The sequence below is a fragment of the Lynx canadensis genome, chromosome F2, assembly GCF_007474595.2.
Source record: "Lynx canadensis isolate LIC74 chromosome F2, mLynCan4.pri.v2, whole genome shotgun sequence".
Classification (NCBI taxonomy): Eukaryota; Metazoa; Chordata; class Mammalia; order Carnivora; family Felidae; genus Lynx; species Lynx canadensis.
In genome coordinates, this window is record NC_044320.2 from 9,986,799 (window position 1) to 10,012,147 (window position 25,349).

At 47.7% G+C, this 25,349-nt stretch overlaps 1 long non-coding RNA gene across 5 annotated transcripts in view; it reads left to right on the forward strand.

The window, feature by feature from the left end:
• LOC115506115 overlaps positions 1 to 25,349 on the forward strand; it is a 131,232-nt gene that overhangs the window by 71,583 nt on the left and 34,300 nt on the right. Inside the window, exon 4 of one of the 5 annotated variants that reach the window (XR_003966235.1) lies at positions 9,499 to 9,963. The exons of 3 other annotated variants lie outside the window; for them this stretch is intronic. This is a non-coding gene — a long non-coding RNA (uncharacterized LOC115506115). Of the gene's footprint in view, positions 1 to 1,065; positions 1,595 to 9,498; positions 9,964 to 25,349 lie in introns of those variants that run through there. One more of the 5 variants, XR_003966238.1, reaches the window with a different exon arrangement.

A 25,349-nucleotide genomic window follows, 5' to 3' on the forward strand; every position in this document is an offset into this window, starting at 1 on the left:
GCTAAGGAAATGGAACAGAAAATCACTTTCCAGTCTAGCCTCAAAATCGATGTTTTCCAAATTATTTTTCTTACAAAACTTCTATTTGTCTCCTAGAATTCCCTTTCATTTACCACCACCCCTGTCTTTTTTTTTTTAAAAAGGTGTCTCACTATCACTTTTGACACTTGTGATCTCTATCAGAAACTCAAACCCTTAATTCTGTATTGATGCTTTTCTCATGAAGGCTCTAAGATCCCTGGAGGCAGGGGCCATTCCTATACTTTTCTCTCCCCTGGGGAATGTGGCATAAGTTCAGCAATGTTCTAGCAGACGAGGAAGCAAGTTCCTCACACTTTGCAAAGCAGGATCATGCAAAAATCTTAGGTTGAATGCCTGTTATGTGTCAGGGAGGGAAGTAAATGCTTGATGTCCTTTGATCTGGACCCAGCACGGTTGCCCCAGGGCTTGAGCCGCCCCTAACCCTCTTCTCCCCAACCCGCTGTCCCTGGGCCATCCATGACTGATTGGTTTGGGGAAGAGACAAACCAAAGCTGAGCCAATCAGATGCTTCCTCATGGGCATCAGCTGGCATTGCTCTGGAAAAAAAAAAAAGCCTCACAGGCACCTCCAGCCGGGCGGCCCTCTTCAGCCCACCCAAGAGCTTGCTTCAGATTTGCTTGGTTTGGTTTCCCATAGCCCCATCTCCAATTTTGGGGAGGTATTGGATGTAAGCTGTTGAGTGATTTGCCCCCAACCCTGTGGAGTGGGAGAGCAGGTCTGATGGCCCTCCAGATCCACTGTCTCCACCACCGTGTGCCCGGCAGCTCTTACCTCAGCCTCGCAAGAGCCCCATAAAACCCGAAATCCTCCGCTTCCTCTCTGCAGCGTGAGATCCGGAAGCCCACAGCCTCCGTGAGGCTCGATGTCACACATGGTAGCTGGCTCCACTGGTCCGGTTTCTAGCTTCTCGCAGCGTCCGATTCAGAAAGGATTTATTGGCTCTTGGCTATGTTTCGGACCTTACGCGAACTCCCACGAGTTAGTTCAGAATTAATGCCTACAAAAACCATCCGTTCCGTGCAGATCCATACCGTCCCCATACCTTCCAAGGAGCCTGGACCTTTCGCCGCCTCTCCCCCTGCCGCCGTGGCAGCCAGGTCCGGGTGGCTAAGTCGGTGAAATGACATTGACTGGAAAAGTACGCGTGGTGCCTGCCACCGGGAATTTGAAGCTGGCGGTTAGAAGTGGGAGCTGAAATGTGTGGGTCAGGATGTGGAGAGGGCACTGGGAGGCCACGATGGCCCTGAACGACCTGGAGTAAGCACCTGAAGCCTTATTTGGAGGAGAACGGGACCCTCGAAGAAGCAGAGGGAACGAGGAAGAGTCACACAGACACCATCGTACGCACCCACACACAGCTGCATCTGTTGGGAAGAACCAACAGCCTATTTTTCATATCATTTGTAATTTTCTCACAGTCCATGTAATGAACTTCGGTTACGTTTCAGTGAAAATTATCTTCCAGAGTAGTTTGGTTTCGTTTTCGTTTTTTTAAAGTAGGCTCCCCACCCATCATGAGGCTTGAACTCACGACCCTGAGATTAAGAGGTGTGTGCTCTAGGGGCACCTGGCTGGCTCAGTCAGTTGAGCGTCCAACTCTTGATTTCAGCTTTGGTCATGATCCCAGAGTCGTGGGATCGAGCCCCATGTCAGGCTCCCCATGGAGCCTGCTTAAGATATTCTCTCTCTCTCTCTCTCTCTCTCTCTCTCGTGCGTGCTTGAGCTTTCTCTCTCTCCAAAAAAAAAAAGTCACACACTCCACACACTGAGCCAGCCAGGCACCCCCGGAGGTTTTTCCCCTGGGAACAGGGAGGGGTAACTTTACTACATGAGTACGTGTGGCCCAGAACTTTGTGCAAATGAAGTATACAGCAGTGTGATCACTTAATTGTATTTACACAAAAACAAACTGAAAAAAAATGAGCGCGGGTGCTAGGACTGGGTTTCTTTTACCGATTTAGAAACAAAAGAAAACAAAAAAGCTGTGCCTAAAATGAATCTTGTTTTTTGTTTTTTGTTTTTTTTTTTTTGTTTTTTTTAATAAGTGGCCACCTGGTTCCAGCATCCCGTAAAATCCAGGCACTTGACCCTTGGTATAGCTTCTATTCAACTTTCTGTCATGGGAATGAATTGGTCTGCTTTCTCCGCCCTTATCTTGAGCCGGTCACGTACAGGGTCCCTGGCCAGTGCACTGAGGCTTTGTCTAAAGCAACAAGGGCAGCTCAGGGCATGTGGGGGAGGGTGTTTCTTTCTTCCCCGTGGTCCTTTGAGGCTTTCACCTTCTCTGGGTGAAGAGGCTGTTTATCCTTGTAAACACAAAACGTTTTAGCTTTTTGCCAGTTTTCTGTTAATGGCGAGACAATGGAAGCAAATAAAGTTTTATTGAAACTTGGCGAAAAATAAGGACAAAAGAACCAGGGTATGATCAACAAGAACGGAGGCAGGAAGATTGCTACCTGAGCACGTCCTGGGGCATCCATGCTCCCAAGAACACTCTTCAGCCATTGAATTGCAGGGAGGTCCAGAAACTTACAAAAGAGTCCAGCGGAAAGAGAAGGGGGGCTTGGGCTAGGAGGGTGGGATTTGAGGGAGGCTATTTATTAACCCGTCCGGGTGCTTTTCAATGTTTTCAACCCCGATGGTCACAGCAGTGTGTATCCCATGTATACCACACCCACCCCTCGCTCCCACACACGCTCACGGAAGCACACTTGTCCATAGTGTGGCCTCGACAATTGAGAAGCGTAGCTAACACCTTCATCTAGGAATCCGTGATAACTTTTTACTTTCAAGTTGCAGCTCCGTTACATGCAAATTCTTATAATACTACTCCTCCTCCCACCTTTGTGAAAAGATCGGGCCACCAAAAAAGGCTGAGAAATCAACTGGGAACATGTATAATAAGAATAACAGTCATGGCTCTGTGCCAAAGCCTTGTCTTTACTTCTGATGTCTGCTCTCAGAGCCCAGACTGGTGGTGGTGGTGGTGGTGGTGGTGGTGGTGGTGGTGGTGGTGGTTCTTCTTCTTCTTCTTCTTCTTCTTCTTCTTCTTCTTTAAGTCTATTTATTTATTTTGAGAGAGACAGAGAGAGAGAGAGAGAGTGCAAGCTGGGGGTGGGGGGGGGGGCGGGAGGGGAAGAAAAAGAAGGAGGGAGAGAGTTTCCCAAGCAGGTTCTGTGCTGCAAGCCTGTCTCAGTGTCACATTTTGGTAATTCTCACAATATTTCAAACTTTTCACTATTACTATATCCGTTACGGTGATCTGTCGTCAGTCATTACGACTCACTGAAAGCTCAGAAGGTGGTTGCTGTTTTTTAATTGAGGTATGTACGTTGCTTTTTCAGACATAATGCTATTGCACACTTAGTTGTCTACAGTAAGCTAAGTCACATAAACATAGCTTTAATATGCCCTGGGAAACCAGAGAATTCATTTGACACACTTTCCTGTGGGGGTTTAGAACGACGCCTGAAACATCTGCAAGATATACCTTATAGGCTTTAAGGCTCTGGAACATTGTAGAACTTGAATCTATCTATCTATCTGCCTGCCTATCTATCTATCTATCTATCTGTCTGTCTGTCTTGGAGAATTACTATGTGGAAAACTGTCCTAAGCCACGGAGAAACGAAGATGAATAAGGCATGAGCCCCTCACTGAGATGCTCACAGGCTGGTGATGGTAGTCAAGGGGGAAGCAGAATTGAAAATGACCAAATGCATTATCTCGTGATCTGTTAATGAAACAGAAATGGAACAGAATGTGTTTGAAAATTTTAGAATAGTTCTCCGTTGGGAGGGAGATCAGGTGAATATGAGGAGAAAAAGGAAGAAAGGCATTCATAAAGAGGAAAAAGGAAAGAATATATTAATGAAAGGGAAGCCATTTCACTTAACTGTTCCTGTGTAAGCGAGAGCAGTGGAATAGCATTTATTTCTATGTTTGCAGAAAGCTTGTGAGTTTCAGCAATGACTCTGACACAGTTGAAGTCAGTGCTGACAGCCGGGCTTGGAGGCGCAGAGGGAGGACAGGGCAGCGGCCGCAGAAATGGACGTGGACCTGGGACAGATCGCGCCCTGCTATACTGGCTAAGGGTATAGGTCTCTGCACTTGTGAGGAGGAACGAGCAGGTGATCCATACTGTGCTCCCCTGCCTGTGACCCCTGTATGTTATTTGCAATTTTTTCAGCATATTTCAGAATGTTCCTGCTCAAGGTTACAATTTGATCTCTATCTACAGACTGATTCGTAGGGGTTTCTTTTGATAACCCTGAGCTTGAAGAGCTCCTTTTGTGTCAGCTGACATTGATATCAGTTCCACATTGTGTGGTATTCAGACCCTTGTTGAGATATTTTATCGGGTAAGTGGATGGGCACAGACTCAAAAAGAGTACCAGGAAGAAAGGCACGCGTGTTGAGTGTTTGCTCTGTGGCATCTCGTTTATTTCTCAGACAATTGCAAGTTTTGCTTGTCTCATTTTCACACGGGGAATTTGAGACTCACAGAGGCTGGTTCATTTGCCCAGCACCGTAAAACTCATTAATAGTGGTCCCAGGATGTGAGCACAAGCTTATCGGTCTCCAAATTGCATGCTCTTTGTACTAAACCCCGAAGGAAGATAATGATGCCCATTGTCTTCCCGGAATTTATGCTGACACAATATTGTGATTTCTTCACCAATTTCGGGGCACCCCCGACCACAGCTGTGGACAATTCTTAATACTTTGAGTCAATGCTTCTCTTTTTTTAATAATTATTATTTTATTTATTTTTTAGTATGAAATTGATTGTCACATTGGTTTCCATACAGCACCCAGGGCTCCTCCCAACAGGTGCCCTCCTCGGTGCCCGTCCCCCACCCTCCCCCCCCTCCCACCCCCCATCAACCCCCAGTTTATTCTCAGTTTCAAGAGTCTCTCATGGCTTGGCTCCCTCCCTAACTTTCTTTTTTTCCTTCCCCTCGCCCATGGTTGAGTCAATGCTTCTCAAACACAGCCTCCTCATTCCCATAGCCGTGGCTTTGATTAGATAGTGAGCCTGGTCATAATTTCCTCCTTCATTGTCTGCCTTCACCCGCCGAAATTTCTGAAACTCTGTCACAGTCCCATCTTTTCCCCTTACTGCTCCTGCCCCTATGGCCTCCATCTTTTCTGCACCTTCAATCCCAAATATACGTCTTTGCAACTAACGATGTCCTGCTTTAAAACATCCTCTAATTTATTCACACGTGTAAGTGGTCTCTTTTCAGCCGTACACAAAATGCACCACTTTGCATCCTTGATCTTCTGTTAAGTTTCTCAAGTTCCACCTATGAGTGAAAACATATCATATCTGTCTTTCGCCGACCGACTTATTTCACTTTGCATAATGCCCTCCATTTCCATCCATGTTGTTGCAAATGGCAAGGTTTCATTCCTTTTCATCTCTGAGTAGTATTCCGTTGTATATATAAACCACATCTTCTTTATCTATTCATCAGTTGTTGGGCATTCGGGCTCTTTCCATGAATTGCCTATTGTTGAAAATGCTGCTAAAAACATTGGGGTACCAGTGCCCCTGTGAGTCACCACTGTTTTAATTTTTTTTAAGTTTATTCATTTTCGAGAGACAGAGCATGAGTGGGGGAGGGACAGACAGAGAGGGAGACACTGAATCTGAAGCAGGCCCCAGGCCCCGAGCTATCAGCACAGAGCCCAACGTGGGGCTCGAACTCACGAACTGTGAGATTATGACCTGAGCTGAAGTCGGATGCTTAACCGACTGAACCACCCAGGTGCCCCTGAAGCATTGTGTTAAAAGCAAAGGGAAGTCAGTGAGAACTGGAGAGATGAGTAGAATTTGAATAATTAAAGGCAGGGGAAGGGCATGAGAGGGTGCTTTCCTAGAGAAGGGTTTCTGGCAACCCCTAGAAGCCAGAGCGTGGTTTGTGCTGGGCAAGCTTGGGAGTTGGTAAACTGGGAACCAGCACTGGAGACCTAGCTCAGGCATCCCATAGGATGTGGCTTCTGTCCTTTCCCTAGCTCTCCCCTTGTGGACATTGATCTGGGATTCTGTTGAGATAAGGGAATTTGCGAAACATCTGTCCGTCTCAGTTACGTTTTAGGGAGAGAGAAGTGGTAGGACAGGGAGACAGCAGAGCCCGGTGGAGGTGACGTTTTGTGTGGCATCTTGTCCACAGCCGCACGTCCACGTTTCGGCCTGTTGTCAGCTGTGGCTGCACAGAGTAGGAGGGGGTACAGCAGGCAGGAGGCTACAGGAGGCAAGCCGTGTCTGGTGGTGGCTCAGTCGGTTCAGAGTCGACTTCAGCTCAGTGATCTCACGGTTCTTGAGTTCGAGCCCCCTGTCGGGCTCTCTGCTGTCAGCGCAGAGCCTGCTTGGGATTCTCTGTCCCTCTCCGCCCCCCTCCCCCCCGCTCTACCCCTCCCCATGCTCTCTCTCTCTCAAAAATAAACATTATAAAAAAAAAAAAAAAAAAAGGCTTGTTCCAAAGAGCCCTTTGAGGAGTAGAGGCAGTACCTCCGTTGTGCAGTAGGTGGTGCCATTGCCCCTGTGTCCTGAGGTTGAAGAACCATCTGACAGACTTGTTTCTTCTTTGCTCCAGGGGGGGGGTCTCAGTCTCAGGACTGATGATGTCGTAGGCTGCGCGGGAGAGGGAGAAGGGGGTCTAACAGGTACTGAGATACGCTTATGTGCCAGGAGGGCACCAGGCGGTCTGCGCGATGACTCTGGGGCGCACCCTCCTCCTCCACTCCTGCTCCCCTCTGTTCTTTCTGCCCCCCTCCCCTCCATCTTACTTTTCATTGTCACCATTGCAGCCCCCAGCCACTGAGGGCTGCGAGCCAGAGCCCCTTCATGCATGATTTTATTTAGTCTTTACCCCAAACTTTGCTGGGCCCCATGGTTGTCCTTCCTTTGCAGAGAAGACAGTTGAGCCTCAGAGAGAGAAAGTAGTTTTCCAAGATCATACGGGTAAGAAACGGGAGAACACAACTCTGAGCCTAGTTCAACCTTTCTCGATAGTAAGTATCTACCTTTTGTTACATCGTGTTTGTTTTTTAAATTTCTTTTGAGAGAGAGAGCAAGGGAGGAGCAGAGAGAGAGAAGGAGAGAGAATTTTCTGGCAGTGCAGAGCCCGATGTGGGGCTCGATCCCACCGACCACGAGATCACTACCTGAGCCAAAATCAAGAGTCAGACGCTTAACCGACTGAGCCACCCAGTCGCCCCCATCGCGTTTATTTTTTAAGGTTGAGGTTTGTAAATTACCGCATATTGCGACAGTCAGGGACTGTTGTCCTGTGCTCTACACCTCCAACCTCCCCACGGTTACACAGTGAGTCAAGACCAGAGCTGAGCTTAGAAGCCAGGGTCCCGATGGGGTCCAGTTCTCAGCACCTTCTTGTTGCCTCCAGACGTTGGTGACTGGCCTTGTTACCACCTACTCGGTTTCCTTCTCCCTGGAGTGTGTCCTCGCCTCTTTCCTTCCCATCCCTTCCCAAGCGTGTCCCTCTTCTCAGCTGCGTCTTTCTCTGGCCTTTCTCTCCTGTTACAGAACTGAACAGCTCAGGCTCGTCTGCTCTCAGGCCCGAAGGTGAGTTCCTCTGCATCCCTGTTGGTCCCTGGCGGTATATGTGCACACAGGCATCGTTCCCTCTGCCAGGGGTTTTGGGGATTGTAGCTGATGTTCCAGCACACGGATACACAGACACAGACACACAGCCATGCTCTAATGGCTGAAAACCCATCCTTTTCTCCTTTCTGGTATTTACGTCTCGGTAAGTTGAGAGTGAGTTAGGGAATCCCTAGATCGAACTCTACTTGCTGCAAACAGGATTGTGGGTAGGAACCGAAAGAAGCCTGTGTGGGCTAAGTGAGGGTAGGCATGGGACCCAAGTCAGGCAGACCTGGGTCCGTGAGATCTATGGACGCTTGGACAAGTCAGTGAGTTCTCTGAACGTTTGTTTCCTCATCTGTAAATCAGAGCGAAAGAGAATGACAAAACTCCATCTCAGCGAGCTGCTGTGATTGGATTCCCCGACCCCCACCTCCCTCACCTCTGATCCATCTTTCAAATCAGCACCGTGGTCCCCCCTCTACTCCCCACATCACCTTTCGTGACTTCTCATTAGCTTCACAGCAAGGTCCAAACTCTCAGCACGGCGCATCTGACATTCAGCCTCGTTCATTCTGTAAGCATTTATTGAGACGGTGCACAGGGACTGTGTGTGGTAAGCATTGGGAAGCCTATAAGAAAGAATGCCCGTCCTTCTTCTGAAGGGACTCCCTATTTCTGACCCTTTTCTACAATCCAGCCATGCAGAACTGTTGAGGGGCTCAGATTTACCATTATGTCGCCACCCCGGACCTTTGAACATGCTATTCTCTCTGCCTGGCATTTCCCCACCCCTTCCCCTGTCTTCCCGGAACACTAAGCTTTCCTTTCCTTATTTAGGTGCAAACCTTGTCTGTAAAGCCCACCCTGAACACTTAGGCAGAACTGTCCTCCTCTCTTTTCCCTCCCTCCATCATGTACCCCTTTACTGCTCCCTCAGCTCTACCCCCACTAATAGCAGTGATTTACTTACATTGTCTTCCTGCAGAGGATAGGGGTACAGTTTATTCAATCACCTAACTAGCGTCTGGGGGGTGGGTGCTTCACTCTTCCTTTTACCATCAACCACTGACGGAGTGCTTGCCATGCATTAAGTCAAGTTTATGTGCTTTATCTCATCCAATCGTCCTTAGCAACTATATGAGTCTGGTATGCACGCCCGTTTTACGGATACGAACATTGGGCCCACAAATAGTTAAGGAACTTGTGAAGGTTACCTCGTTGCTAAGTGTCTGAGCCAGGATTTGAACCCACGCATTCTGACTCTGAATCCTGTGCTCCTGCTACCAGACACGCCGCCCCTGGTGAAGGCTGATAAACATGTTGAGTGAGCGAACTTTGAATCACAACGACTGTTCCTTTACCGTTACGTAAGCGAAGCCCCTATTCAGTGCGTTTCAGAATACTCGTAGTGAGGATTAGGTTTGTTTAAGTTCCCATCTTCTGCAGAGCAGTACTTTCATACGTTACAATAAAAAATGAATTACTAGAGGGGCTCAGTCGGTTGAGCGTCCGACTTCAGCTCAGGTCACGATCTCACGGTTCGTGAGTTCGAGCCCTGCGTCAGGCTCTGGGCTGATGGCTCGGAGCCTGGAGCCTGTTTCCGATTCTGTGTCTCCCTCTCTCTCTGCCCGTCCCCCATTCATGCTCTGTCTCTCTCTGTCTCAAAAATAAATAAACATTAAAAAAAAATTTTTTAATAAAAAAATTAAAAAAATGAAAAAAATGAATTACTAGAGAAAAGATCACACACTAGGATATTGTGATGATATCAAATTGCCTCAAATATTTCGAAATATCTCCTCTCAGTTCCCATCCTTAACATGTGGACCGTCTTTGAACAGCACTGCTCTATCCGACTGCCGGCTCGGACTGGCCACGTGTTGAGGACGCATTGCAGAATGAATCTGGATCGTATAGCCGACGGTTTTGACGAAGAAAAATGGAAAGCTGAACATCTTGTGGGTTTTTACCATGAGTCAGATCCTTTCCTGGGCTCTGTGCGAAGAGAACCGTCTCGTTCTCCAGAGGCGACGCTGCGGCAAGGGGTCTAGGCGAGACCTGTACCCTAGAGACCACTTGACGATATCTTCTTATATTTGGAGAGGCAAACAGGCCAGAACATTAAAACAGCCCAAACTACTATTTCAAAAGACTGTATTGCCCTTTCGTGCTCACATTTGTTTTTGGAAGGGGATTGATGAACTGTTCTATTGATTCAATAAGGCAGTGGCATTATTCACAAGTTCTCCGGTAGCACATTATATTCTAAAAAAAACCCTCTCTATTGGAAGTTTTTTTCATTGTATTTTAACACACTGGTTACTTTTCTAATGTTTACTGTTTTGAGAGAGAGAGAAAGGGGGGAGGGGAGAGAGAGAGGGAGACACAGAATCCAAAGCAGGTTCCGGGCTCTGACCTGTCAGCACAGAGCCCAGCACAGGGTTTGAACCCACAAACCACGAGATCATGACCTGAGCCGAAGTCAGACGTTTAACCAACCGAGCCACCCAGGAACCCCCATACAGGTTATTTTTGATGGCCAGTATGGATGCTGAAGCAGTGGGGTTGGGGAAACATACCAGATGCAAAAGAATAAATAACATCAGACATTGCACCTTGAAAGAACCCATAGAGTTCTGGCTCAAGGGTCCCATTGTATAGGCGAGGAAACCAAGCTCTTGGGGATGGGAGTTCATGCCCGGAGCTACAGATATACAGTGTTTGTTAGTAAATGAGCTGGGATAAAAAGCCTAATTCCTGGCTATGTCAACCAAACCTTTGGAACCCCCAAAAGCCCCAAGGGTGACAAGGGGGAAACAGAAGCTTCCAGTTCTCTGTACATTGCTGAGCTGGTGAAGCGTCCACCCCACTGCCATTCCCTGAGGGATCAACACCATTTACTTTTACATTCTTCACGGGAAAGTCCCAAGGAACTAGTGAAACAACATCCGGAGGTGGTAATTGGCCAACCACTGAGCTATTGGCCAATTCCTCCATGCATGAAGCCTGGACTGTGGCCTGAATAAGTAAGGTTTACTAAATAAAATACATGATTAACTATTCTTCGAATATAGATAGATGCTACTGTGATCATCCACATGGTTAGGTTGTGTGCTATTAGAGTAGCTCTTTTTCATGTGTTTACTTGTTTATTTATTTGGTCAATGATACTAAAAAGACAAGTACGCCCATATCGGGATCAACAAAATATGTAGACATTAAAACGGAGTTGTCTTATTTGAAAGATTAGAAAGCACAGGTGTAGAGAACTGTGTGTTGAAAACTGCCCTGAACTTAGGGAAACACAAAGTACTGCATCGCTGTTATGCTCAGTCCCGATGAGAAGCATAGGGGGCAGCAGAGAGGACCAAAGTCTTCCAAGAACTGTGTGTGAGTTGAGTTAAGCCTAGTGGTTAAAGGCACTGGTTTTGCAGTCAGGTGCTCTGGGACTTTACATTCTTTCTCTTTCCACTCACTACTATCTATGCTCTTGGGCAAGCTGTGTAACCTGACTCTGTTACCTTATGGGTAAAATGGGGCTTATAATACACGTTTCATTGAGTTGTTGTAAGAATTAAATGAAATAATGGGGCTAATGCAATGCTGGGATCATAATAAACCTTTTACATATGGTGACTATCCTTCCACCTCAGCCACTACCAAAAGCACTACGACAGCCACCATCACCACCCCCACCCCCATCACCATCACCATCATCTCCACCCTAGAGGCTACAAAATGTAACCTGGTGAATTTACCTGCAAGCACTCTCGGCGCTTCCTTATAATAACCTCTTGACTTCTTTTCTAAGATCAATATGTCTCGTGGGAACTGGCCGAGGCGTTTGGGTGTATGTTGACCCTAAAGTCCCTTGCTTTTCCCCTTTCCATACTTGTTACTTTTCAGCCTCAACCTTTTTCTGCCCATCTTCCTATCATGGGGTTTGGGGTTGGGCACCAACTGCAGTCCTAGGTTGCTTGAGTTCATGAGTTGGACCCAACAGGGGCAGGCACTATATCAGAAGCCTCAGTCCAACCATCTGTTGAAGTCAGTCTCTGCTCGTGAACACGGTGTGCGTGTGGTAGGGTGAACTTTGGCTTGCCGTCTTCACCGCCTCCAGGCTATACCATCTGTAGGCCCCAACATCTGCTCTCTTCTCAAGGTCTGGCACTCCAGTGCCTGGTGAGGACTGAATGTCTTCTGGAAACCAAGTCTGTTTGGCTAGGCCCTGATGTCCTTGCACAGTGAGGACCAGACTCCCATTCCAGAGGCCTGGACTTTTCCTTCCTTGAGGAATAAGCTTACCACTTGGAAACGAGGTAAATGCACAAAATAACCCCAATCATGTTGCCCATGCTGCTCTTTAGGCCTTTTCGTTGTAGGTGGCAAAATCTAAATTCAAATACACTGGAACAAAATGAGTTATGGTATAGTCTCTTGCAACTGAACAAAGACTAGGAAATACTGACTTTGGGCTTGGCCGGATCTAGGTGCTCACGCGTCGTCGTTGGGAGTTTCTCCATCTCTCCTACCTTGACTTCTTTCTCAGGCAGTCTCACCCTAGTGCTGGTCCCAGTTGTGTCAAGTTTCTCCCCTGTCTTCTCAGTGACTTGAGGTGAGATGAGATGAGAGGGAGAGAGAGAGAGAGAAAGAGAGATCCTCCAACAATTCCCACAAGTGTTCTGTGATTGACATCTATTATACATGTCCCTCCCAGCATCAATCGTGTGACCAGCCTGAGGCAGATGACCATCTCTAGAGCTGGGGGCAGGGGTCAGCCCCGGTCAAGCCACATGTCTAGAGATGGGGATGGGCGTTCCCCACAGGAAAATCTAGGGGCTCGTATCTGAAGAAGGGAAAACTGACGCTGAGGAGACAAAAGGAGTAGTTATCTGTTGAACAGTCTGCTTTGACTGGCCCCAGTCAGCTAAACTTAACTGTAACCAGAACTCGCTGGGAATCTTGGGAAGAGTATGGCTTTGAAGCTAAGAGACCTGTTTGAATGTTTGCTCTCTCAATTCCCAGCTGAGTGATCATGAGCAAGTTGTTGTACATCCACAAGCCTTGTACTTTTTCCCTTAAAATTAGATGATAATGCCTTCCACTCAGCATTTGTTTTTTTGGGTTTTTTTGTTTGTTTGTTTGTTTTATTTTTTTTTAACGTTTATTTATTTTTGAGACAGAGAGAGACAGAGCATGAATGGGGGAGGGTCAGAGAGAGAGGGAGACACAGAATCTGAAACAGGCTCCAGGCTCCGAGCTGTCAGCCCAGAGCCCGACGCGGGGCTCGAACTCACGGACCGCGAGATCGTGACCTGAGCCGAAGTCGGACGCCCAACCGACTGAGCCACCCAGGCGCCCCTCAGCATTTGTTTTGAGACTTTACCTGTGTGACACACAGTGCCCGGCCTGGGGTAAGTATTCAGGTGACACCAATCCTTCTCTCCTTTTTATGTTGATACAGCCTGACCCCCACTTGGGTTTGCTACACCAGGTAAATACTTTTCATCAGAACCTTGGGCTACCACAGAGAATCTACCTTCCACGTATTTTGCCTCGGCTTCCTCTTTATTATGATCCACGGGTATCAGAGGATCCATCCGTCCATCCGTCCATCATCGGAACTAGTCGTAGTAATGATAAATAGAGCAATAATTCTGCCTTCGTCTTTTGCCTGACCTGTTTCTGCCCAAGCCTCTTACGTTTTCTCTTCACCAGAGGAAAAGCAGTTGATTTGGTTAGGCAGAGGTGAAGTCACAGTGGCCCATGGTTGTATTGGAAAGACCTCTCAGCTCCGCTTCTTGCCCAGGGTCTGCGCGTAGCAGCGGGTCCCTAATGCTCCCTTCTACTCACGGCGGGGGGGCTCTGTGCGTCAGTCAACCCAGAGCTTAGTTGTACAGGCCAGGTTATATTTCCACCCACTTTATAGTCTCAGAGTGTGTGGTTCTAAGGTTTACTTTCTGGGGTAGGAAAGGTGGGGTGGTCATAAAGGGAGGAGAGGTAGAGGATCTGTCCTACACGAGCCTAAGTCGTGTGTCTCTACCAGAGCCCTGAGCTGGGATTCCAGGTGGCGGTACAGTTCTCGGTGGAATAGCACTGTACTTAATTTCCCGTTTGCCACGTGTGTCTCTGTGTCCCTGGGAACTCTTTGGAGAGGTAGGAATGATAGGAAGGGTGGTATATGATCACCTTTGCTATCGTGACCTTAATACCCTCAGCCCTCGCCTAGAACACGTAGCAGTAGCTATTTATTGAGCACTTTCTGCGTGCGAGGTATGCATGCCATTTGTCCATGTACCAGTGTATCCACCCATCTGTGTATCCAACTGCTCAACATTTATTGGATGTCTCTTCTGTCCCCGGTGTAGGTAGACACTGCCCCCAAAGAAGCCCACACGGTCCAGTAGGATAAGGCTTTCTCGTCCTTCACCCCAACGAATCCTCATTTGCCTCCCTCCTAAATAAGTACGATTGATGCAGCAGACCTTCCCTCTAGCGCTGAGCCCTTGGGGGTGCAAAGAGATGAAGAATGGGGTGAGCCTCCACCACCGCAGGATTTTGACAAATGTGGAAGGCTGTTCTTTGCTCAATTTTTGGACCCGAGAGGAGAGAGCTGGGCCAGCACGTGGTCTCTTATTGCTTCTGTAACAAATTGCTACAAATGTGGTGGCTTAAAGTAATATAACTGTATTATGTGCAGTTTTGGGGGTCAGCACAGGAAATGAAGCTCATGGAACTGACCTCAAAGCCATGTGGGCAGAGTTGTGTCCTGGGGAGGATTCAGGGGATGGTCCATTTCCTTTTCTAGCTGCTTCGGCCCACGTTCCTTGGCTCATGGCCCCCTCTGCCAGCTTTGAAGTCAGCAACCACTGCCCTCTGCTTCTGTTGTCACATCTCCTCTGACCCTTCTCCCTCCTTTTCCCCTATTTTAAGGGCCCTTGTGATTACTGTTGGGCCCACCCAGATAATCCAGGATAATCTTCCCATTTTGAGATTTCTTTCTTTTTTTTTTCTTTTTTGTGAGAGAGAGAGAGCATAATCGGGAGGGGCAGAGAGAGAGGGAGAGAGAGAGAGAGAGAGAGTCCCAAGCAGACTCTGAACTGTCAGCGAGGAGCCGGGCGCGGGGCTCAATTTCACCTTGAGCCTTGAGATCACGAGCTGAGTCGAAATCAAGACTCAGACACTCAACCGACTGAACCACCCAAGTGCTGGACATCTTTGGGAGCTATTACTCTGCCAACACAGCCACTATCACTGTCTCTGCTGCTTTGGGGGAAGTTGCTCGGTTTCAGGTTTCCCACCTGAAAAATGAGCCTCATAACGGCATCACCAACACAGAATTGTTGTAAAGATTGAATGGGAAGTTACTTGTGAAGAATACGGTGCAGCGGGTGGTGAATAGTCAGTGCTCCTTCAATTATAGATGTGGTTATTATTCATTGTGAAGTCATTGTCTTTCAGCTTTCATGGGGGGTGGCCAGAGGGACGGGGGACAGACAGAGAGATGAATAGTTCTCCAGTCTTCTCCTGTCTCTCCTTCTAGTATAATTCCAGACGTTGTCTTTGGGATGGACTGGTCTACAGTGGCCCTTTTCTCAACCTCAGGACTTAGACCGATTTTCCAAGAAAGAAAAATAATTGCTTGCCACTATCAGAAATAGAAATTGAGGTTCACGGAAAGCATGCACGTGTCAGTGTGTATGTTGGGGAAGCAGAGGGTTGGGAAGGTGTGGGAAGCACTATAAAATGTCTTTGCCTGGAGGCATAATGGGTATGACATCCAGAGCTTGAGTGCTGGGGTTTTTTTTTCCCCTTTTTTGTCCACATAGGAAATATCTAAATCTGCCAGAGGAATTTGGTTTTTCATTTGCAGGAACCACAGGTATCACTTCCAAATATTGTTCAGAATAAAACTTAATTGAAAACGTAATCAAACTGGAAAATTGCTTGACAAGCTGGGGTCACATTCGTAAAGGGATGTTTGTTTATCCCTCAGCCGTGATGGGGTCTGTGCTGGCACACGAGGGGACGGCTGGCACGTTGCTCGCATCGCTCACAGTCCCTGCTGGGAAGGAGCCCCCTCAATCTGGCTGCACTGCGTTTGCTTAAAGGTCACCTGTCAGAGAAGCATAGAGCAATCCCTTACTGAGGAGGCACCAGAATAGATCCCTTTTGATTTTACTGCAGGATCCTGCTTTCTGTGAGTTCAAATTGCTTGTCAGACAGCGGAGGCTTCACCGCTTCAGAAAAGGGCTCTTCCTGTATCCGTTATGTAAGAATTACTTGAGTGCAGTCACTAGTCTGGGACTCTGATAGCCTAGACTCTTCCCCCGTGTCTCCTCCTTGAAGCTAGGCTGTGCCAAGTAGAAATTGGAACTCTGGGATGGTAACCCTGAGAAGGCTGTGCTAGTTGGTGTTATTTGTGGACAGGTAACTGTGTCATTCTTGGAGATGCTTGATAGAGACAGAAAGTAACATAGGTCCAGAACTTTAGAGACTGTTATGGGCTGAAATACATCGCCCTAAAATTCACGTGTTGAAGTTCAAACTCCTGGTATCTCAGGATGTGACTGTATTTGAGATAAGGTCTCTAAAGAGGTGATTAAATTAAAATGAGGTTGTTGGGGCGGGGGGGGGGTGGTCCTGAATGGCTCAGTCAGTTAAGTGTCCGATTCTTCGATTCTTCGGCTCAGGTCATGATCTCCCGGTTCGTGGGTTCGAGCCCCGTGTCGGGCTCTGTGCTGACAGCTCAGAGCCTGGAGCCTGCTTCGGATTCTGGGTCTCCCTCTTCTGCCCCTACCCTGCTTGCGCTTTGTCTCTCCCTCTCTCTGTCTCTCAAAAATAAACATTAAAACTTTTTTGATAAAAAAATAAAAATAAAATGAGGTCGTTAGGCATGAAATCTCCAGAGTAATGAGTGTCTTCTTGAATGCTAATGAATAACGAAGCGACTCCTGGTGGGCCCTTCCATAGCTTCAGGTGGGGGCTGTTTACCACAGAAACCAGACCAAGGCAGGATTAGAGGGTTGAAATTTTCAATGCCGTCCCTCAGCCCTTCAGAGAGGGGTGAGGGGCTGGAGATCATGATAATCACCAGCGGCCAACAACTTCCTCCATCATGAGTATATATAATGGAGCCTCCACACAGAAGCTCTAAACAGAAGGGTCTGGAGAACTTCCAGGTTGGTCAACGCATTCATGTGCTGGGAGGGTGGCATCACCCAAACTCCGTGGGACAGAAGTGTCTGTGCTGTGCGCTATGTACCTCTTTTTCTGAATGTTCATTTATACCTTTTATAATAAACCATAATGGGCTAAAAAATGAGGTCGTTAGGGTGACCTAATCCAGTTTGACTGGTGTCCTGAAAAGAGGAAATTAGGACACGGGTACAGAGGGAAGACCATGTGAAGACACAGAGGAAAGATGGTCTTCCACAAGCCAACGGGCGAAGCCACAGTAGAAACCAAACCATCCCGGCCCACACCTTGATCGCGAATTTTCAGCTTCAGAAATGTGAGAAAATCACTTTCTGCTGTTTAAGCCACCCAGTCTGTGATACTCTCTTATGGCAGCCTGAGCAGGCTAATACATAGACCCAGAGCTCTTCTGTGTAGCATTAATTTTGGCTCCATTGTGTAATGCTAAGCAGGGCACCAAATTTCTCTGGGTCCCAGTTTCCCTATAGAAAAAAAAGGTGGTTAAAAATAACCCCTGTTCTGCCAGATTGACAAGGTTAATGGCGAGGGCTGAATAGGATCGAGATTCTGGGAGGGCTTCCTTACACACCTCTCATCTGGGCTGAGTGGACCAGCAGTGAACAGCTTTGGGATTTCTTGGCTGGCCACCACCCAACCTGAATGGCGAGTGGATGTCATTTCCTGTGCCGTACTTGAATAAGTGGCTGTGACGTTTTCGGGTGGTGAGATAGGTTATAAGAATACGTGAGGGGCGCCTAGGTGGCTCAGTCGGTTGAGCGTCCGACTTCGGCTCGTCGTGATCTCGTGGTTTGTGGGTTCGAGCCCCGTGGTGGGCTCGGTGCTGACAGCTCGGAGCCAGGAGCCTGCTTTGGATTCTGTGCCTCCCTCTCTCTCTGCCCCTAACCCACTCGCATTCCATCTCTGTCTCTCTCAAAAATAAATAAACATTTAAAAAAAAGAATATGTGAAAATTCAGGGGGAAAAATGCCTCCGTCGAGTTGAAATGGGCATATTGTGAATTTAGGAGGAGTGGGAGGTCATCAGTACACTTTTTATTTTTCAGCTGAAGTTGGAGGCCATATTCTCAATGACATCTTCCATCATGAAATCAGTTGACATCTTTCTTTTTTTCCTAAAGTTTATTTATTTTGAGAGACAGAGAGAATCCCAAGCAAGTTCTGTGCTGTCAACGTGGAGCCCAACGCAGGGCTTGATCCCACAAAATGTGAGATTATGACCTGAACTGAAATCAAGAGTCAGATGTTCAGCTCACTGAGCTACCCAGGTGTTCCAGCACCTTTTTTTTTTTTTTTTTTTTTTTTTTTTTTCAAAAATTTCTGTAGGGGCGCCTGGGTGGCTCAGTTGGTTGAGTGTCTGACTCTTGATTTGGGCTCAGGTCAGGATCTCATAGTCATGAGGTCCAATTCCTTGAATCGTCTCGAGAGAGAGGATTCTCTCCCTTCCTTTCTCTCTCTGCCTTTCCTCCACAGTCTCTCTCAAGATCAATAAACTTAAAAAATAATAAAAAATTTCTCTAGAAACTTTTAGCATCCATCTTTCAATTTTTTAATCTTATTATTTGTGTTATTTTCCCATGGCTGCCGTGGCTTAAAGCAACATAAACGTAGTATTTACAGTTCTGGAGGTCAGTTTCACTGGGCGGAAGCTGAGTGAACCAGCTTGATAGAACCAGGCATGCCTGGTTCCCTCTGGAGGCTCTAGGAGAGAATCCATTTCCTGGCCTCTGCTGGCTGCCAGAGGCTGTCTGCACTCCTTGGATCTTTCTAGAATCACTCCAGCCTCTTGCTTTTGTTGTCATATTTCTTGCTTCCTCCTTTGACCTTCTTGTCCCCCCCTGCACACTCGTGATTATGTGATTACATTGAGTGATCACCCAGATGTTCAGAATAATCTCATCTCAAGATCTTTAGCTTAATCATATCTACAAATCCCTTTGGCCAGATGAGGTCACGTTCACAGGTCCTGGGGATTAGAACGTGGGTATATTTGGGGGGCCATTATTATCCAGCCTCCCACAATACTGAAGAAGCAACACAGAACAATGTAGAGAATGGGCTTTCCCCCTAATTTCTCTAGTCGTGAGCTTTGTGATCTTGGCAAAGTCACTTAACCTCTCTGAGTTTATTTCCTCACATGTAAAGTGAATGCAACATTGCCCACCTCACAGGGTTGCTGTGAACAGTTACATGAGAGGCTATGCAGGAACAGGGAACATCTTTCCAAGGACTCAGCTGGCTCTTAGTGAATGGTAGCTATTTTGTTTCATCCACTCTTTTGTTCTTCCAAATTTAGATTGTTCCAACTTAAGTTTTCTGTTTTCCACAGGAAGAGAGAACCATCTCAAACCAAACTACCCCTTGTCTGCTGAGCTTATCCCGCACAGGGGGTCTGAGCCGCCCCACTCGGGCACGGAGGGTGTGTAGGCAGGGGAACGTCTTTAGCCTCAAGGAGATCAAAGCTCGTTTAGCCTTTTCCTCACTTATCAGAGGCCAGCACAGCCCTTGGCCAACACGAAGGACTTTGTCTTATCCAGCCTGCCATGTAGATCATGTCTCATGACTCTAATAACTGAGAGCTTGAGACCTGTGGCTCAAACTCTAGTTACCAGGACCAATCTTGCCTTAAATCGCGGAGTATTTAACTAGCCCTGCATCTGTGGTATCCACTGTTCATGCTCAAGATTCTCTACTGCTTGGCCGATGGTGCACGGCCTTTGCTACATCTGCGACTTCTGCCTTGAACTTCTTCCTGAAGTTGCCTTCTGGTTTTGCTTCTTTCCTTCTCTGGGGAACTGCCTTCTACCTCAGTCTTTTCCTGGCACTAGTCCCTGCCACACTCTTGCTACCTCTACTCCCAGACATTGGGACTTTGCCCTAAAACCCAATTCAGGAAGTAAGAGAGATTCCTTCCTCCTTGATAGAACTCTCTGATACCAGCTACCTGCTTGAGATTCTTGAGCCTCAGAATCTCCTTTGGCCTTTCTGTTGAGAAAACATTTATCCGTCCATCTATGTTTCCACGTATCCGTGTATCCCTCCATCCATCCCTCCATCCATCCATCCATCTATCCACTATTTATTGAACTGTTGTCATAACCCTGGCTGACACAGAGGTGAACAAAATAAAGTCCTGGCCCTGGAGGAGTTTATACTGCAGTGGAGGAGACAAATAAGTGAATAGTTACACAATACAGAGTGAGACGTTAGTTAATACATGAAAGAAGTCGTGTATTACTTCAAAGGACGAAGTACTTGGGAGAGAGGTTAGAAGAGTCTTCACAGAGGAGAGAAAAACTAGAGCTGTTGAGCCTGAGTAAGAGTTTTTTTTTTTTTTTAAGTTTATTTGTTTATTTTGAGAGAGAGTGTGTGTGGGAGGGGCAGAGAGAGAGGGAGAGAGACAGAGAATCCCCAGCAGGCTCCACACTATCTGCACAGAGCCTGAGGCAGGGCTCGAACCCACGAACAGTGAGATCATGACCTGAGCTGAAGTCAAGAGTCCGACGCTTAACCGACTGTGCCACCCAGGCGCCCCCTGAGGAAGAGTTTTCTAAGTGGACAAACCAGGGCATTGCTCTGCCAACTGCCTGCCTAGCCTGCAGCCCGGGTCCTTCCAATTCCAGACTGGTTCCCTCTAATGCTCAACTTTCTCAAAGAGTAGCTTCTATGGACTGAATTGTGTCCCCCCCCCCCCCCCCCCCAGATCCATAGGTTGTGAAGGGTGTGAAGAGGTGTGAATCTCTTACACCCAATGTGACTATATTTGGAGATAGGGTCTTTGGGGGGCACTTAAGGTTAAATGAGGCCATAAGGGTGGGGTCTTAACCCAACAGGACTGGTGTCTTTATAAGAAGAGGAAGGGGCTCGAGAGCTGTCCCCACTTTGTGAGGACACACCCACACCGAGAAGGTGGCCATCTGCAGAACCAAATCAGCTGGCACCTCGAACTTGGGATTCTAGCCTCCAGAGCTGTGAGGAATAGATTAGTTTTGTGTAAGCCATCCAATTTACGGTATTTTGCGATGATGGCTCGAGCCGACAAATATTGCAGCTGAGGGAAATTTGTCCTTTTGGCCATCCACCTACATTGTATAAATGAATAAATATTTAGCGGAGGAGCACAGGCTAAGTGCTTTCAGTATGTCATCTCATTTAATCTTCATTGTGACACAAGAAAAAAGGGATTATCACTCCCCCATTTCACAGATGACCAAACTGAGGCTCAGAGCGGGTCAGTGACCTACCTGAGGGTCATCTAGTGAAGTTGGAGTTTGAACTCAGGTCTGTCTGGTGCAAAGCTGGAGTATCTGCCCTGCTCTCTAGATAAGGATTATTTTGAAAAGTACTGGGGCGCCTGGGTGGCTCAGTCGGTTAAGCGTCCGACTTCGGCCCAGGTCACGATCTCGGGGTCCTTGAGTTCGAGCCCCGCGTCAGGCTCTGGGCTGACGGCTCGGAGCCTGGAGCCTGTTTCCGATTCTGTGTCTCCCTCTCTCTCTGCCCCTCCCCCGTTCATGCTCTGTCTCTCTCTGCCTCAAAAATAAATAAACATTAAAAAAATTTTTTTAAAAAGTACTAAAACCCCATGTCCTGTCCCTTGATTCCATTCAGCAAGGGTGGGTCCATCCTAGGGGCCAGAAGGATACGGAGGCAGGAGCAAGCTCTATCAACTTCAAGTTCTCTCCCTCCGTGCCCCGCCCCCCGCCACAATCAACCCCAGGGCTCCTCCTTCCACTGTGTGCGTTCAGGAGCACACCCCATAAATCTCAGGAATTGAAACACACACTGAAGCAAATAACTCACCCTACCTGAGTCTGCTGTTTAATAACTGAACTGGCACACGTGATGAATGGCTACAGTGTTACGCCACAGGAAGAATAAATAACAGACACAGTCATCTTTAGAGACGTTATAAATGAGACCCATTGCTTCCTGTCTCTGCCTTAAGGCCATTGTTGGAGGAGTCCGTAGAGGAGAGATGTGCCCGATTTCGTCATGGCACACGTGCATTGAGCACCTGCTGTATCCTGGGATGGGCTCTGGGAAGTCAGGGAAGAAGACGATACATTCTGCCCCCACAAGCGAGCCTCTGCCTGAATAAATACGTGCGCCCCTGTACGTGGCTCTGTAAGAGCCGCGTGCCATAGTGTTGAAGCCTCAGGGTGCCGATGGGGAAAGCGAATCCGAAGATCCATTCTCCACTGTTACAAAACAGCCTACGGGGACATGCCCAGTGTGTGCTTGGCACATGGGAGGTGCCCGTGCATCTGTGTGTCCCATAAAGGGGTCAGCGTTAGAGGCGGGGCTGCTGAACGTGAGGGGGGAGTTGGTCCTGGAGCACCCTGGGTGAGAGCTCAGCTCTGCAGCCGCGCACAGTGGACGTTCACGGTCCCTTGCAACTTGACCGTCGTGTGCCAAGCTCGATATCTGGTCCCGTGCTGAGACCAATCTGGGTGTAGAAAGGTAATTCAACACTTCCAGTCAGGAGGTTTTGTAATCTGTAGGTTAAATGCTGCCTTGAGTGATTTTCATAGCCTAAAAGTCACTTCCGACCGTGTGCGCTTTGGGAAATGACCTCAAGCATTCTGCTTAAGATCGTTGTCTTGTAGTTTTGAAATAGTGGGATAAGAAACAGAATAAAGGTCTAATTAACCACTTGACTTAGGAGTCCGTGTTTAAACTCCAGGTCCTCTCTCCATTAGCTGTGTGACCTTGGGGTTCCCTCGCCACCACTCTGAGCCTTCCTTTCAAGGTCTGTCAACAGCAAACAAGCCAAAAGGGATTAAAGTATCCACTAAACTGGTTGTCGTAAGGCAAACGTTGACATTATCTGTGTAGAGTGCTTAGCACATGTGTCCGGCCCTTAACGATAGCAATTCTTACTAAGAAAAGAAGGGAGTGAGCCAGGAAGGATGGGAGGGAACAGAGAAGGACAGGGAGAGAAAGAAGATGGAAAGGAAGGACAGAGGTGGAGGGGCTGACCACAGCACTGTCTTCCCGTATTTGAAGAGCTGTGCTAGAAAGAAAGTGAGAGACTTTGCTGAGGACCCGTCTGTACAAGGGGAGGGAAGCAGGTGCTGTCTAACACGCCCAGTTACTGTAGCAGGTGCCATCGAGGGAAAGGCTGGACGGAGATGAGCTACAGACAGGGGCGCCTGGGTGGCCCAGTCCGTTGAGCACCCGATTCTTGGTTTCGGCTCGGGTCATGATCTCACGGCTCCTGAGATCGGGCCCCTCATCGGGCTCTGAACTGACAGCGTGGAGCCTGCTTGGGATTCTCTCTCTTGCTCCCTCTCTGCCCCTCCCCTGCTTGCGCTGTCTCTATCTCGCTCAAAAATAAGTAAATAAACGTTAACAAAAATTAAGATGAGCTACAGACATTGAGAAAAGGGTCTCTCTAGAATCCTATAAGGGGAATCCTGCTAAATTGGCAGTTTTGTACACCTAATGCAACTTTATAAATATATATAGAAACCTTGGTTCTGTGAATTATATCAGCAACCACTTCCAAAAACCTGAACCATGTGCCACGCTGGGTGCTGAGCGCTTTACGTCTTTTTGTTTAAATTTTGTGTGTGTGTGTTGCTTTTTTTAACTTTTATTTTTTGAGAGACTGAGACAGAGCGAGCGTGAGTGGGGAAGGGGCAGAGAAAGAGGGAGACGCAGAATCGGAAGCAGGCTCCAGGCTCCGAGCTGTCCGCACAGAGCCCGACGCGGGGCTCGAACTCACGGACCGCGAGATCATGACCTGAGCCGAAGTCGGACGCTCAACCGACTGAGCCACCCAGGTGCCCCTGAGCGCTTTACTTCTAATACACATATCACCCCCACGGCAGCTCTATGAGGAAGATGCCGTCAGCCTCTCTGCAGAGGGAGAGGAGACTCCATCCGGAGAGCATTATTTTTGCTGTTAGGAACACTTAACGGAGCAGCTGTTTGGGATGCCTGGGTGGATCGGTTGGTTCACACACACACACACACACACACACACACACACACACACGTTAAAAAACCCCCAAACATAGCAGCAATCCTCTTAGCAAGTTTCAAGTATACAATACCAACTATCTCGTCCCCATTTCCCCCACTCCTCCAGCCCCTGCCAGCCACCATTCTGCTCTCTGTTCCTGCAGGTTGACTATTTTAGATGCCACATCCACACCACAAGTTGGGTATTATTGGGTAAATTATTATTATTATTATTATTATTATTATTGGGTAAATTATGAAGGGATACTTCCCAAACCCCACGACCTCCATTACGATATTACCTGCGTGCTCTGTGATTTATTTGTTGACACTACATATCAGTTTATCCCTCTGGACTGTGGCCTCCTCAGAAGCACTCACACGGATCTATTTATCTTCGTATCTTCTGTGCATAGCAGCTCCAGGCAGAAAAGATGCTCAATCAGTATCTTGTGAAAGAATGAATTTGTGAATTAGGATTCGAGGGAAACAGGAACACAAAAAGATGATGAGAAGGAGAAGGAAAGCATTTTGTTAGTGCCTACGGGGTACAGTACGGGACTCGGAAACTACTCACACAGCCTCCTGCAGAGGCTAAAAAGCTAAAAGCTTTAATTTCAGATATACCGGCAGCTAACATAGGTCCATCCAACCTGATGCCCTTGAATGAGATGTGGGAGGTGGGGCAGAGCTTACTACAACCTTTTTTTTTTAAATATTTATTTATTTATTTTTGAGAGACAGAACGAGAGAGAAATTGGGAGTGGGGGAGGGGCAGAGAGGGAGTCCGAGAATCTGAAGCAGGCTCTGCACGGAGAGCAGAGAGCCCAGATGTGGGGCTCGAACGTACAAGCTGTGAGATCATGACCTGAGCTGAAGTCAGACACTTTACTGACTAAGTCACTCGGGCGCCCCGCTTGCTAGAAACTTTATGATGGTGTCCTTACTCTGCCCTCTGATCTCATCTTTCCTTGCTTTTTCCTCTAAGCTTCACTCCAGCCATCCGGAATCTCCCCCACCTATTCTCCTATGTGCCTAGATCTCCCTTGATTCTTCACTGGGAACTTTGCTCTGCCTATTAGTGGCTTTCTAGCTAATGTCTGAGCTCAGCTCACATACCGCTTCCTCCAGGCAGCCTTCCGTGACTCTCACAGCCTGGATTAGGTGCTTTGCTGTGGTAAGAATTCTAAAGAAACTCTCAAGATTTTCATTCCCTGGTGAGTTAGTCAAACGATAATCTAGGTGTTGCGGATCTGATGAAAATCCTATGTCAGTCGATTTTAAAAGGGGGGAATTTTCTGGGTTGACCTAATCTAATCACCTATGTCCTTAAAAGCAGAGAACTTTCTTTGGCCGGTGGTTGAAGAGGAAGGCAAAAGGGGATATTAGATTCAAAGACTCAAAGTGTCATTTCCGGTTTGAAGATGTAAAGAGCCACGTGGGAAAGAATGAGAGTGGCTTCCAAGGGCAGAGAGCATCCCACCCCCGCCCCCACCCCCACCCCCACCCCC